The sequence below is a fragment of the Pinus tabuliformis genome, chromosome 8, assembly GCF_031772625.1.
Source record: "Pinus tabuliformis cultivar Carrire ecotype Pingquan chromosome 8, CPIR1, whole genome shotgun sequence".
In the NCBI taxonomy this organism is placed as follows: domain Eukaryota; kingdom Viridiplantae; phylum Streptophyta; class Pinopsida; order Pinales; family Pinaceae; genus Pinus; species Pinus tabuliformis.
This window is the reverse complement of record NC_142294.1, coordinates 1,250,618,285-1,250,631,346: the sequence shown is the minus strand read 5'-3', so window position 1 is coordinate 1,250,631,346 and position 13,062 is coordinate 1,250,618,285.

The window sequence follows — 13,062 nt, the reverse complement described above, 5'->3', positions numbered from 1 at the left end:
TTGAATATCATATTTAAGGCCATCAAAAAAAAAAATCCTTCTTAACCCTGTGGTGGGCTTTTGAAAGTCCTGAGTGCCCTCCTAGAGGAGAGGTGTGCAAATCCATAAGAATATTTTGTTTGAGTTGGGAATTGTTACAGATGTATAAGCGATCTTTGTACCATAACGAATCATTTTTCTAGCTAAATGTATCAGATGTACTGGGACCTTGTTGTTACTTTCGAATGAGTGCCCACACTTCTTTGTCATTCTTCCATTCATCCCTTCCTTTGTTTAGCCAATGTGGTTGGATAATAGAAATGGCAGAAATCAATGCTTCCACATCCTCATCCTCTCTTTAGAGTGCATCTGCAACAATATTTTTCTTCCATTTTTTGTAAATGATTTCAAAGTCAAAATCCAACATCTTTGTGACCCATTTTTGTTGCTATTCTAAAGATAATATTTGTTCTAAAAAGTATTTAATACTATCATGATCTGTTTTTACCTTAAAGTGTCTTCCCATTAGGTAGGGTCGACATCTCTTAAGTTCATGTAGTATTGCCAACATTTCCTTCTCATAAATAGCTTTATGTAAATAATTTCCTTTGATTGGATGACTTTTCAAAGAAATGGGTCTTTCTTCTTGCATTAAAATAATACCAATTCCATTTCCTGAGGCATCACATTCCATAATAAAGGTTTTTGTGAAGTTTGACATAGCTAAGACCAGTGCTTGGCACACTACCTCTTTAAGATGTTCAAAGGCCTTCATTGCATATGGAGTCCATTAAAATGCATCCTTCTTCAATAATGTTGTTAGAGGTGTTTTTATTCTCTCATCATTCTTAAGAAACTTGAAATAATACCTTGTCAACCTGAGAAATCCACAGAGATGCTTTATGGATGTGGGGATTTTCCATTCTTTAATGGCTTTAATTTTTCTTAGGTCTACCTTAACATGTTCGTGAGATACAATATGACCCAGATATTCCACTTGTTGTAATCCAAAGAAACATTTGGAGCTTTTTGCATATAATTGTTTTTACTCCAATAGTTTTAGCACCCTGTCAACATGTTGAACATGACCCTTTGAAGACTTACTGTAGATTAATATATCATAAAAAATACTAACAAAATTTTTCTAAGGAAGTGTTTGAAAATAGAATTCATCAAACGTTGAAATGTAGAAGGTGCATTGGTAAGGCCAAGAGTCATGACCAAAAATTCATAATGAGCCTCATGAGTTCTAAACATTGTTTTCAGAATTTCTTGAGTCTTCATTTTGATTTGATGATATCCTGAATGAAGATCCAACTTAGTGAAGTAAATTGATCCATGAAATTCATCCAATAATTCATCAATGACAGGAATGAGAAACTTATCTTTAATAGTGAGCTTGTTGAGCTCCCTATAATCTAGACACATGCACCATGATTAATCCTTCTTGTGCACCAATACTACTAGATTAGAGAAATAACGTTGACTAGGTTGAGTTATACCAGCCTCTAGCATTTCTACAACCATACATTCAATTTCACTCTTTTGGAAAAAGGGATATTTGTAAGTCCTGATGCTTGGAGGAACACTTCCTGGATTCAAATGAATAACATGATCATGATCACAAATAGGTGTGAGGCCTTTGGGATTCTAAAAGACCTTGGAATGATTGTCCAATACCTTTTGGAGATTTGGAGAAAGAGATGATTTTGATGTGGGAACCTCTAGAAAACTTAATTGTGCAATTACGCCTCATTTTTCTTTCTCTTGAAGCTTTGTCATGTCATTAGAGATTATTATCTTTCCTGTTTTCCCTGTGATACCCATTAATTCAATTTCCTTTCCTTCCGAAAAAAGATTCAAGAAAGGTTCTCAAAAATTAAAAGTTATCCTACCCAAATATTGTAGACATTGGACTCCTAGTACAACATCGACACCACCCATTGGAATGGAAAGCATAGGGCTATTCAATACATATTCTGCTATTGATAGATTGATATTATGGCACTTTCCAGAGAAATTTATGGTTCTTCCATTTGCAACCATCACTTGACACTCTGGTGCTAGATATAAGAAGCAGCTCAATTCCTTGTCTATCTTACAATGAAAAAAATTATGGGTACTGGCCGAATCAGTAAACAATATTTATTGTTTCTTCTTGATATGTCCTTGTATCTTGAGAGTTTGAGGAGTGGTAATTCTAGGCAATGCATTACAATATATGGTTAGATTCATTTATTCTTTCTCGAGGTTTTGTTCCTGGTGTATATCCTCTTCTTTTGACATTTCTTGTTCCTTTTCTTCCTCCTCTTCACAATCTATGTAAAATAATTTCTTCTCAGCACACTTATGACCTTTAGTGTATTTGCTATCACAATTGTAAAAAAACCCTTTTTCTCCTTTTTCTTCCAATTTTTGTGGTGTCAACCTTGTAGGTTGTGGAAGGCTAGGAGAAGAAACACTTCCATCTTTATAGTTGTGAGTGGTAGGTTTCCTTGTTTCCATAATTTTGCTTTCAATTTTTCTTTCCAACCTCAATGCCTTCTCCAATGAATCAGGTTCCCAAAGGTGAACCTCATGTTGGATGTTATCCTCTCAATTCCCTATGAACACATCAATCCTATGCTCCTCTAGAATATCTTTTACCGTTATATTCAATTTTTGGAAGTCCTCAATGCGCTCCATCATTGAACCCTTTTGTTTGAGATTTATCAATTGGCTAAAAAACGTGTTTCTTTTTGTATCATCATAATGTGTTATCATTTCTTTTGTAAATATTACCCAAGTGACAATTTTTTTACGAGAGCAAAGACATCGATACCATACAAACTGATTTGGTCCAAAATATAAAGTTGCAATGCATACCTTTTGTGTGTTCTGCACATTATTGAGATCAAAATATTGCTTTATATGTACGATCCATGTTACCGGATCCTTGCCATCAAAATTCCTCATATCGATATTTGGAATATGGTGGGTCTTCAATCCAACGTTAGAGTCTATGCAATCATGATTAACATTTATTTTCTTCTCATCATGAGTTTCCTTTACTGCCCTTCAGACATTAGTAAGCATTTCTTGTAGGAACTTTGTCAAATCTATCTTAAAATCTTCCATGTTGCCTTTAATATTTGCTTCTATACTATCCATATTAGCTTCCATGTCATCCATCTTAGCTTCCACACCATTCATATTAGCTTCTATGTGATTCATCTTAGCTTCTTTGCCACTCATATTACCTTCCATGCCTTTCTTTAATCCATCCATCTTAGCATTTGTTACTTTTTGTGAGAGTGAAAATTGTTGCACTTGCTCGTGTAATTTTGATATATCATGTTGCACTTCTTCCTATTCTTAATGAGTCATGGTAGAAGTTTCAGGTTACTTAATATTTGTTTCCATTTTCCTTCTTTAGGGCATCAATTAATGATAATTATGGCTCACTATGCCCTTTGAATCACTTCAAACTAATTTTTCAAACCAAACTTATGAAAAAATTTTAAAAGCCCTACATAGCTTTTTCTTCCTTGTAGGAGATCGATATTGAATCTATTGTATCTATGAAATTTGGGATCATGAAGGTCTGAAATTATAACCTATGGTAGCACTGTGCGTCCTCTTTCCACTGCCACCAATGTGATTGAAATGGGATTCTCCAAGAAGTAGTTATGCCCAATCTCCCAAGATGACATGATTATATAATTTTTCGGTAGAGAGACCCTATAGGAAGTGCCATGTGTCACTATTTCAACCTTAGGACATAGAAACAATACATATAAAACTATGATCCATCCTCTTTCAATAACCACTTATGAAATTTGAATCCGATGCTAAGAAAAAAACGTGATGACGACTTTCCAAACATCACCTATTTCGATGTAATTTAGAAGCCTACAAAAACCCCAAATTACTTGGATCATATCTCCGAATATATCGGGATAAAAGATATGAAATTTAGTCCCAAGGTTCATCAAGAATTTGGCTCAATTTTTTTTTAATTTTAGCTTCTGAAAGATAGTAGAAAGAACTTTATAGAAAAAATTCCAGGATGACTTATTTGGAGCAGCAAAACCCTAGAATCCAAAGCTCCCATACCAAATGTTATGCAACCAACTCACAAAATAGAAGAAAAGAAAGATTAGCAACTTCAAAATCAGCCACTTTGAGCGTGAAACCTCCTTTACATTACAGAAATGAACAATTCTTGGATGATACAAATGACAAAACCTTCTTTCTATATATAGGAGTCTAAGGGGTCACAATATAATCAAAGCCAACATAACGATAATAATATAAGTGCATAACACTAACAATAGTGGGCTTCTATGAGGCACACTAATAACAATATGGGGAAAATAGGGGCACAAGAATAATAATTAGGGCTACAATGACAATAGTAATGGGGGAATCACTAGTATTATAGGGATTTAGCACTACATGGTTCTTTAACCAACATAGATCCATCTTAGCTTAATTTTATTAAAATTATAGATCCACTTTAAATACGAATCAAATATGAACCGAAAGGGATTTAATTTCTTCAGGTGCTATTTCTTTTATCTATCAACATTATTTAAATGTTTTGTATAGTTAATTTATTTTTAAATTTCTAATTTTTTTTATTGTGGCTGACATGACCAAAATTTCAATTTTGATGACGGAGATACATCATTACACACCATACTGGGATATAGAATGAGCCTCTCGACTCAAAAACCTTAATTTAATTTCTATGGGAATAATTTTAGTAGTAGCAAGGATAGAGGGTTTAGATATATCTAAAATTGTGACATTTTTCCTTTTAGATTCAACTAAAAAAAGGTTTTAATATTAAATTAAATTAAAACATTTTTACTATGAAATAAGTTATGGTTTTTGGTCATGTGGTATTGATAAGCCATGGAATTGGTCCATGGTATTGTAACAAATCCTATTTACAAGTTAATATCCATGGTAAAGTTAGGGTGAATATCCATGGTTAACAGTCTTGTCATATTATTATAAAATAATTTTATTCTAAACAAAGTTATGATTTTTAGGCATGTGGCATTGATAAGCTATGGAATTGTAACAAAGCCTTTTCAAAATCTCATAATATCAGTGAGAAAGTGGGGGTGAATATCCATGGTTAAGAATCTTGTCATATTGCTATAAAATATGTTGATTGTGAAATAATTTATGGGTTTTGGGCATGTGGTATTGATAATCCATGGTATTGACCCATGGTATTGTAAAAAAACCTACTTTTTACAAGTTAATAATATCTACAATAATGTGGGGGTGAACATCCATGATTAAGAATCTCGTTATATTGTTATAAAATATTTTGGTTATGAAATAAGTTATGTTTTTTGGGCTCGTGGTATTCATAAGCCATGGTATTGTAACAAAGTCTATTCACAAGTTAATAACAAAATCAAAATATAACAAATTGAATTTTATTATTTTTATTAATTTAAGTTTTTATTATTAATTGAGACAATATTTAAATGTTTACAGTCAACCCGAATATCACTTTTAACTTTTTCTTCTTCTTTTTAATTTAGCCTCTAACACAAAAATACAAATTTCTTATTAAAAATAAATCATTTAGCCCAATTACAATTTATATCTTTTATTTTTCTATTATAAATATTTCTTTTATTTTTTCCATTATAGATATTTCTTTTCTTTTTCATTTCAAGTTTAGTGTTGGGTTCAAATAAAATGTTCACAAGTTACAACATCACATTTCAGCACTGCATTTTGCTTTGCCTTATTGATATCTGTGTGGAAATGCCAGAATAAATATTTCTTTTCATTTTCATTTTAAGTTTACCATTGGGTTCAAATAAAATTTTCACAAGTTACGACTATCTTGATCTGGTTAGGAAGTATCTTCGCAGGGTTCAAATGTTCACAAATTTTGGGAGCTAAAAACAACTTTTTGATAATGGGGTAATTAGTGGAAGGCCACTAAAGTCCATACTATGTGGATATCTGAAGAGAGATCTGGAGGGGTGGGATAAAGGCACTCTGGATTGGACTTTGGTGAATTCCTTTCTTGCAGGCATCCTCCCTACGCTAAATCTCTCAATCAAAACCCCAGATCCATCAGCATACTCCAATTTTATTGACGTAGCGGGCTTGAACAATTTATCTATGGAAAGATAGGTATCAATTAGTGAGAATATTTGAATTTTCATAGGTAACATTTTTGTAATGAAATATATATGGCTAACTCTATGCCTTTATAAACGTTGGTCGACTGAACCAGAAGCAGTGGGCATTGGGCTTGATTTGAATTGCGGTGGGTTAAATAGGTTAAAATATGTGGAGTTTTGGTAAGCTCTTTAGTTAAATTTTCAAGTTCCTGTACATATTTTAATTCTATATCTTCAGTATGGGTAATTTTTTACACTTAAAATTGTCAAATATGTAGAAGTTACTTTAAACGTAGTTTAGATGAGAAAAAAATTGTCTTAATTAATATAACATGTAAAATTCATTGTGGATATGTTAATTAAAAAATTGTCCTAATTAATATAACATGTAAACTTCATTGTCAATATGTTAATTGTATAACTTCAGTGTCAATGATTTGTTACATTTAAAATTTTCAAATATGTAGAAGTTACATTACACACAGCTTAGATGAGAAATCATTTGTTTTAATATAACATGTAAACTTCATATTACTTACACCTAATGCATACTGTATCTTATTGTGCATAAGTTAATCATATAACTTTAGTTAATTATTTACATTTATAAATTGTAATATAACATGTAAACTTCATATTACTTATAGTTGATGCATATTGTATCTAATTGTGCATTTGCTAAATGTATAGCTTCAGTGTGGGTAATTTTATACATTTAAAATTGTCAAATATGTAGAAGTTACATTACACATAGCTTACACGAGAAAAAGATTGTCTTAATATAACATGTAAACGTCATATTACTTACAAATGATGCATATTGTACCTTATTGCAAATGTGTTAATCGTATAACTTCAGTGTGGGTAATTTTTTACATTTAAAATTGTCAAATATGTTGAAGTTAATTTAGACGTATCTTAGATCCACACAAATAAAATATCAGAAATATGGTAGGGCAATGAGTAAGCATTTTCACACTGGTTTAAAATTTCCCTTGCGTGGTGAATAGAACTAATTGAGAACTATTTCTATTTTTGGTGGAGTATTAAGTTATTAACCTAATATAAAAAGAGGTTAGTCTCTTAGATGATTTAAAAATCCTATTTCAAATGTTATATAGAAGTTAAATTCCAGGTAGCTATATCTACCCTAACGTAACTATAATATTCCAACTCCATTCTTTTTACACTTTTCAACATTTTAAAGGTTTGTCTAGTTTAGTGTGATTGTACAATTAAATAACGGATATTGCTTAAGACATCTCTTATTTGAAACATTTTAAATTCTCAAGTGGAATCTTTGGTATGTTTTGTTACTACCATATATCATGTTTTAACTAGATGGTGTTTTATAATTCATGCTAGAGACTTTAGCAGCAACCTTGAATTCCATGCTTGTTTCCATTATCCATATAATATTTGCAACTTTTTCTAGGTAAGTAACCCAAAAACCCATGTTGAACATGAAGCAAGTACATAAAAAATTTGGGAATATCAGTTATTCTATTTCCAGTGGGGGATATATCAAGAGAAGGCAACTACAACTATCATAGATGGATTTTGTCGGGTTGTACTTAATGAGATCTCACTAGAATTCGTTATTGAAGTAATCAATTGATGAGTTTGAAACTTGAAGGTAGTTTTGGATAGGTTTTGCAAGGTATCTCTATAGCACTATCTATATAAATGATTCTAATACCATGATATGGTGTCTCAATAACACTATTGTCTAGTTTCATATGGTAGATGCTGATAGCTTTCTCATGTCCTACAAGTAAATTGTATCATTATATTTTCTATGAAATATCAGAATGTGTTCAAAGTTTTTCTCACATAAGGAAATATTTATGTACTCTTAAATTTATCTATGTTTTAATAAGGTCAAGAATCATTTTTTCATTGCAAATAATTGGGATCTACCATGTAAGTTTTATTTACTACATGAAATTCTTGATTTGTTGGATCCAAACTAGTTAAGGTTGAATTTGTTTTTGTTGTAATGAGATTAAGAATAAAGTTGTCATTTTAGTCACTCGAATCTACCATGTAAGACTTCTTCGCTACATGAAATTGTTGATTTTTTAGAGCCCATATTACTAGGATTATGTAAAGTCCTCTTTCATGAGAATATTTATGAATGCTCTATTCTTGCTCAAAGAAATACCAATTACATAAAGTTGGAAAATAAATGAGATGCAACTGAAGAGTTTATGTTTTAAAATACATGTAGGGAGTATAAAATCATTTTTAGTTGCCTTGAAATATTTTGGAGCACCCACTAAAGTGCTTCATTTTCCACCTAGCTAATTCCCTTTCTACTATCATAGTGCTTCTAGGAGCCCTTGTCCAAAGTAATCTCTTAACTATCTTGGAGGGAAAGTGATTACTTGATTGGAACCCACATATTACAAATTGATTAGGACTAAGGTATGAGAAAGCTTCATATTATTTTATCTCTCCCACAATTTAAAGGCATATAGAATGATTTCCTTTTTGTTTAATTGATATGAAAATCACTCCAACATTTGTTAGGATTTTGAGACCTTTTTCAATGATTTTTTTTTTTTAAGTTGTGTTCTCAATTAAGGAAATTAAAGAAAAGGTGAAATTGATGCAATGGAGGGATTTTTTGTTTTAGTGCCTAAGAATGCCTTGCTAAGTTGAAGTGCTTGGTATTTTCTTTACTCAAGATTAGTCGCATTTGACTTCCTAGAATTCCTTTTAATTTCATTTTTGTCGTGTTTATATTCTTATCCTTGGAGTTGGTGATCTACTATGCGTGTAATAGGAAGTATTGACTATTGAGCACTCTCAAAGGTGATATTGATGGATGACTAACTTTAAATGTCCCTACTTGACACACTAGTGTTACATTATCATGCAAAGAAATTATTAATCAATATTAAAGGGAAGATGATTAACGTGTATTGTTTCTTGGCTTGTCATATAATTGCTACATTTCCACCGCCAATAATATATTTGAGGTTACTTATTGGTTGTTACCTCTCGAGCTTCCCTTTGGCTTAGAAAAACATCCAGGATAAATGTCCATGGCATTAGCATTCGAAATCATCAAAGAGTAATTCACCAAAAGTAGTAGATGACATGGGAGCAATTGGTGCAATGAGAAGATAACAACTAGAGAAACACTAAGGAAACATAATTTTTTGTGTATTTACATTCATTCGAAATTAATTAGTCACAAAACTACCTTTTTTCAAATATTTTCATGTATACATAAATACTTGAAATGCAATTTTAGATTAATTATTCAAGCTAATAATTATTTGAAAGTCATAATTTTATAATTAAATAGTATAATATGATTAATATTATAGGACACCATTATAGGGTCTGACTGTGAGGGGTATTGCGACAATATATTTACACTTGCCATTGTATTAGATAATAATCTCTCAGAGTCTGATATCCATCCAATGATATGTACTACCAGCGGCCATTGTCGGATTGAATTTTTTTCTTTTAGTTAACTATGGTGATATATTTTCTTGGGCCTTAGCACTCTGCTGCCCTAAGGTTTTGACACTGCTCACAACTAGCACCTTCATTTAACCAAGTGAGGTACTCATCTTGGAAAGTTGAATCATTTTGTCTCCATTATCCAATATGATGTTGGATCAATCTCATGATCCTAAAAACATAGTTCATAATATCCAAGAACTTTTACCATGGGCAAAAGGTTCTCCAATTTTAAGGAACATGACTCTTTTAGGACAAGCAATAAGGGGATTTTTTACACTTATCTTTTTTTTTTTTCCATCTATTTCCACAAGTTACCTATTATCAAATATTCTTAGCATGTAACTTTGGTGGTATGATTGTGCCTAAGCTTTTCTTGAAGGTTGAATATTGATTTCCTAAGGTGTTATTTTATATGGTAACATTTTCTTTTATTTTCTTATATAGTTCATCTAGCCACATAGTGGCCTCTATCGCTGAAATAAAAGCTATTACCCAACTGAAGAAAGCTTGTTTGAGTTTCTTACTTTTCTAGGGAAAAATGACATTAAAATTGATGATGTTGAGGTATATGTCATATAAATACTTTATATTCTAATTTATTTTATATTCCAATGTTCATTGTCTTTCATGAACTCAATATGGATCATAAGAAGCGGGAATTGAAGAAAGAGAACAACAGCACTGGAGTGAAAAATGCCGAAAGAGAGAAAAGAGAACCAGTCTAGTGATCCCCTTAAAGCCAATAACTCGCATTTGACACACACATACAAACTAATGATGAACTCTTCAGAGCTGGTGAATTCACCTACAATGCTTGGGAAAAATAGTGATAATGTTGTGAAGTGATGGAACATTATTTCATGTGTGAATTGTAGTCATTAAGTTGAAAATTTGTATTGTAATACTTGAAATTTCATATAGTATAATTTACGTGGTTGGAATTATTTATAGTTGTATTTCATATTATTTTGTATTGTAATAAACATATGGAACATGTGCATTGTATGGCATTTTTTTAATTTAGACACAAAATCATACTAATTAATTTATGTTGATTAATAATGAAAACATAAAATCAATCTAAAACTACTAAATTAATAGTTCATATTGATTAATGGTGAACACAAATAAAATGAATATATGAGTAAATTAGTCATTTATAATAACTATTAATGAAAGTAAATGAAATGAATATAAACTACTAAATTTAGTCATTTATATAATGAATATGAAACTACAAAAAAAAGATAAATGAATACCACAAATGATAAATTTGTGATTATGAATGATGACTAAATTTTGCATATATAAGGCTATCAGTAGCTAATTTATAATATCTTATAAGACAACAAAAGGTTAGTCATATTTCTTTAGTCATTAATTGGTTTCAAATGATGACTAGAATTTTCATATGTATGACTATTCATAGCTAATTTACATTATATTATAACACGGCTAACATTTTGGTCATATCTCTTTGGTCATTAATTGGTTTTCTTAGATGATAATATAGTAATATATTTTGTTGTATATTTGGGCATTAGTTGTGATGATTAATAAGTAAATAAATGATTAAATAAATGACAAAATTTATGACTAAATATACTACTCGACAATAAAATTGAGACAACCAATTAATGACTAAGTTACAAACGGCTAAAATTTGGTCACATTATAAGATACTGTAAATTAGCTACTATTGGTCACCGACGGAAAAATGGTTGTTTATATGCAAATTTTAGTCCTTTGTTTAGAAACTAATTAGCCATTTTGTAGTAGTGAAGTAACCAGAATAGTCGAACTACAATGACAATATATGCGTGAAAACGTGTTTGCTCAGTTATGTTATTAAGTGAAAAGTTCCATCCATACATAAACCATTGAAAACAACTAGCCCCAATAGTGGAACATTACAATCAACATCACTTGCTCCTCCAAAGAGATGTACTTGCTCTACACTATGGAGAAGCCAAGGCTTCTCATAATACTCTCCAAGCATTCTGTAAGCAATGCCTAGCCAAAAACTTGGCTCCCAAAGTCCTATACTATGAGTTATGAGGTTCTATATATAACAAAGGGTAGGGTGAATCTTGACATTCCCTATTGACTTTTCGACTACCCTCACGACTCTTCAACCCCTTTACAAATAACACTTTAAATTACATAGTGACTGTTCACATTCCACTAACGACACTTCAAATTTCACTTACAATATATTTACACATAATCGTACAATTTCCACATATACCCATCTGGGAAAAAATAGGCTTAAGTAAGCCTAACAAGACAAACATCATCACCTGGGGTCTTGGGGAAATACCAATTCAGCAACATCCTCTTGATGGTCTTTGGTGACAAACTCATACTAAGTTTGCTACTGTGTTATTGCTTCCCCGTACTATTTGGTGGTGTGTTTCTCGCAACATAATCTTTCCTCCATGGCTTCCAGTTATATGGCTCTATAACCTCTCTCCATCTCATCTTGAAGCATGTGCAACATTGTTCTAAGTGTGGCTCGACCAACAGTCTACTTCTACATGTTTTCTGCGCTCAGCTCCAAGTCATTGCAAGTGGCCTCTCGTACCAACTCATCTATGTACCTGTCAACCTCCAACGAGACTTGGTTCTTCTTCATGGCTTGAGTGAGGGTTTCGATTGAAGTGATGTTATGTGTCCTCCCTATGACATAGAGTCTATTGAACAATCTTTGATAGGAAGCCTCAATGTAGGTGATGAGAAAAGTGAGCTTCTCATAATTCCATATCAACATCAGATATGTGCTTTGTCTAACTCTGCCTGTGGCTTCATTATATTCTGCAAGTAAAGCGGCGATCCCTTGTATCTCATTGTCATTTCTTGTACATGTGTAGTATCAACTTGGATGTTTATGAGAGCTTGGGCTATCTTCACACTGCTGCGTGGTGGTCTCAAGAGTCGATACTTCAGGAAGTATCACTTTTCTCATCTTTCCTATAACAGATCCTAAAGATTTTTCTGATCTCTACCTAGCCTCTTGCAATTCCTTTTCCATCTAGATATTCTCTGCTATCAAGAACTTGACCATTGAACTCGTGGCTTCTACATAAGCCTTAGAAGCATCCTCTATGTGTGTAAGTGACGCATGATCATCCAGAAGCCACTTTCTTTGTGACTGTAAAATCCTTTGTTGTGACTCACCAAATGATATATTGTACACATCCATCATCGAATATGATTCTCGAGGTGGAAGAGACTATGGGGAAACCGTATATGCTCTCGGCACGAGGTCGGTGTCTTGGTCTTATGGCTCGTTTCCCAACTCCATGTCTATTTCTTCGACCATTTGCTCAATATTCTGAGAAAGTTCTTAAACCTACACCTACTCAACCTCTTCTTCATCTGTTGGCTACTCTAACTCCTCAACCTATATAGGCATAATTTTATCTCTAATTACGCCTTTACTTTCCTCCTATTATTT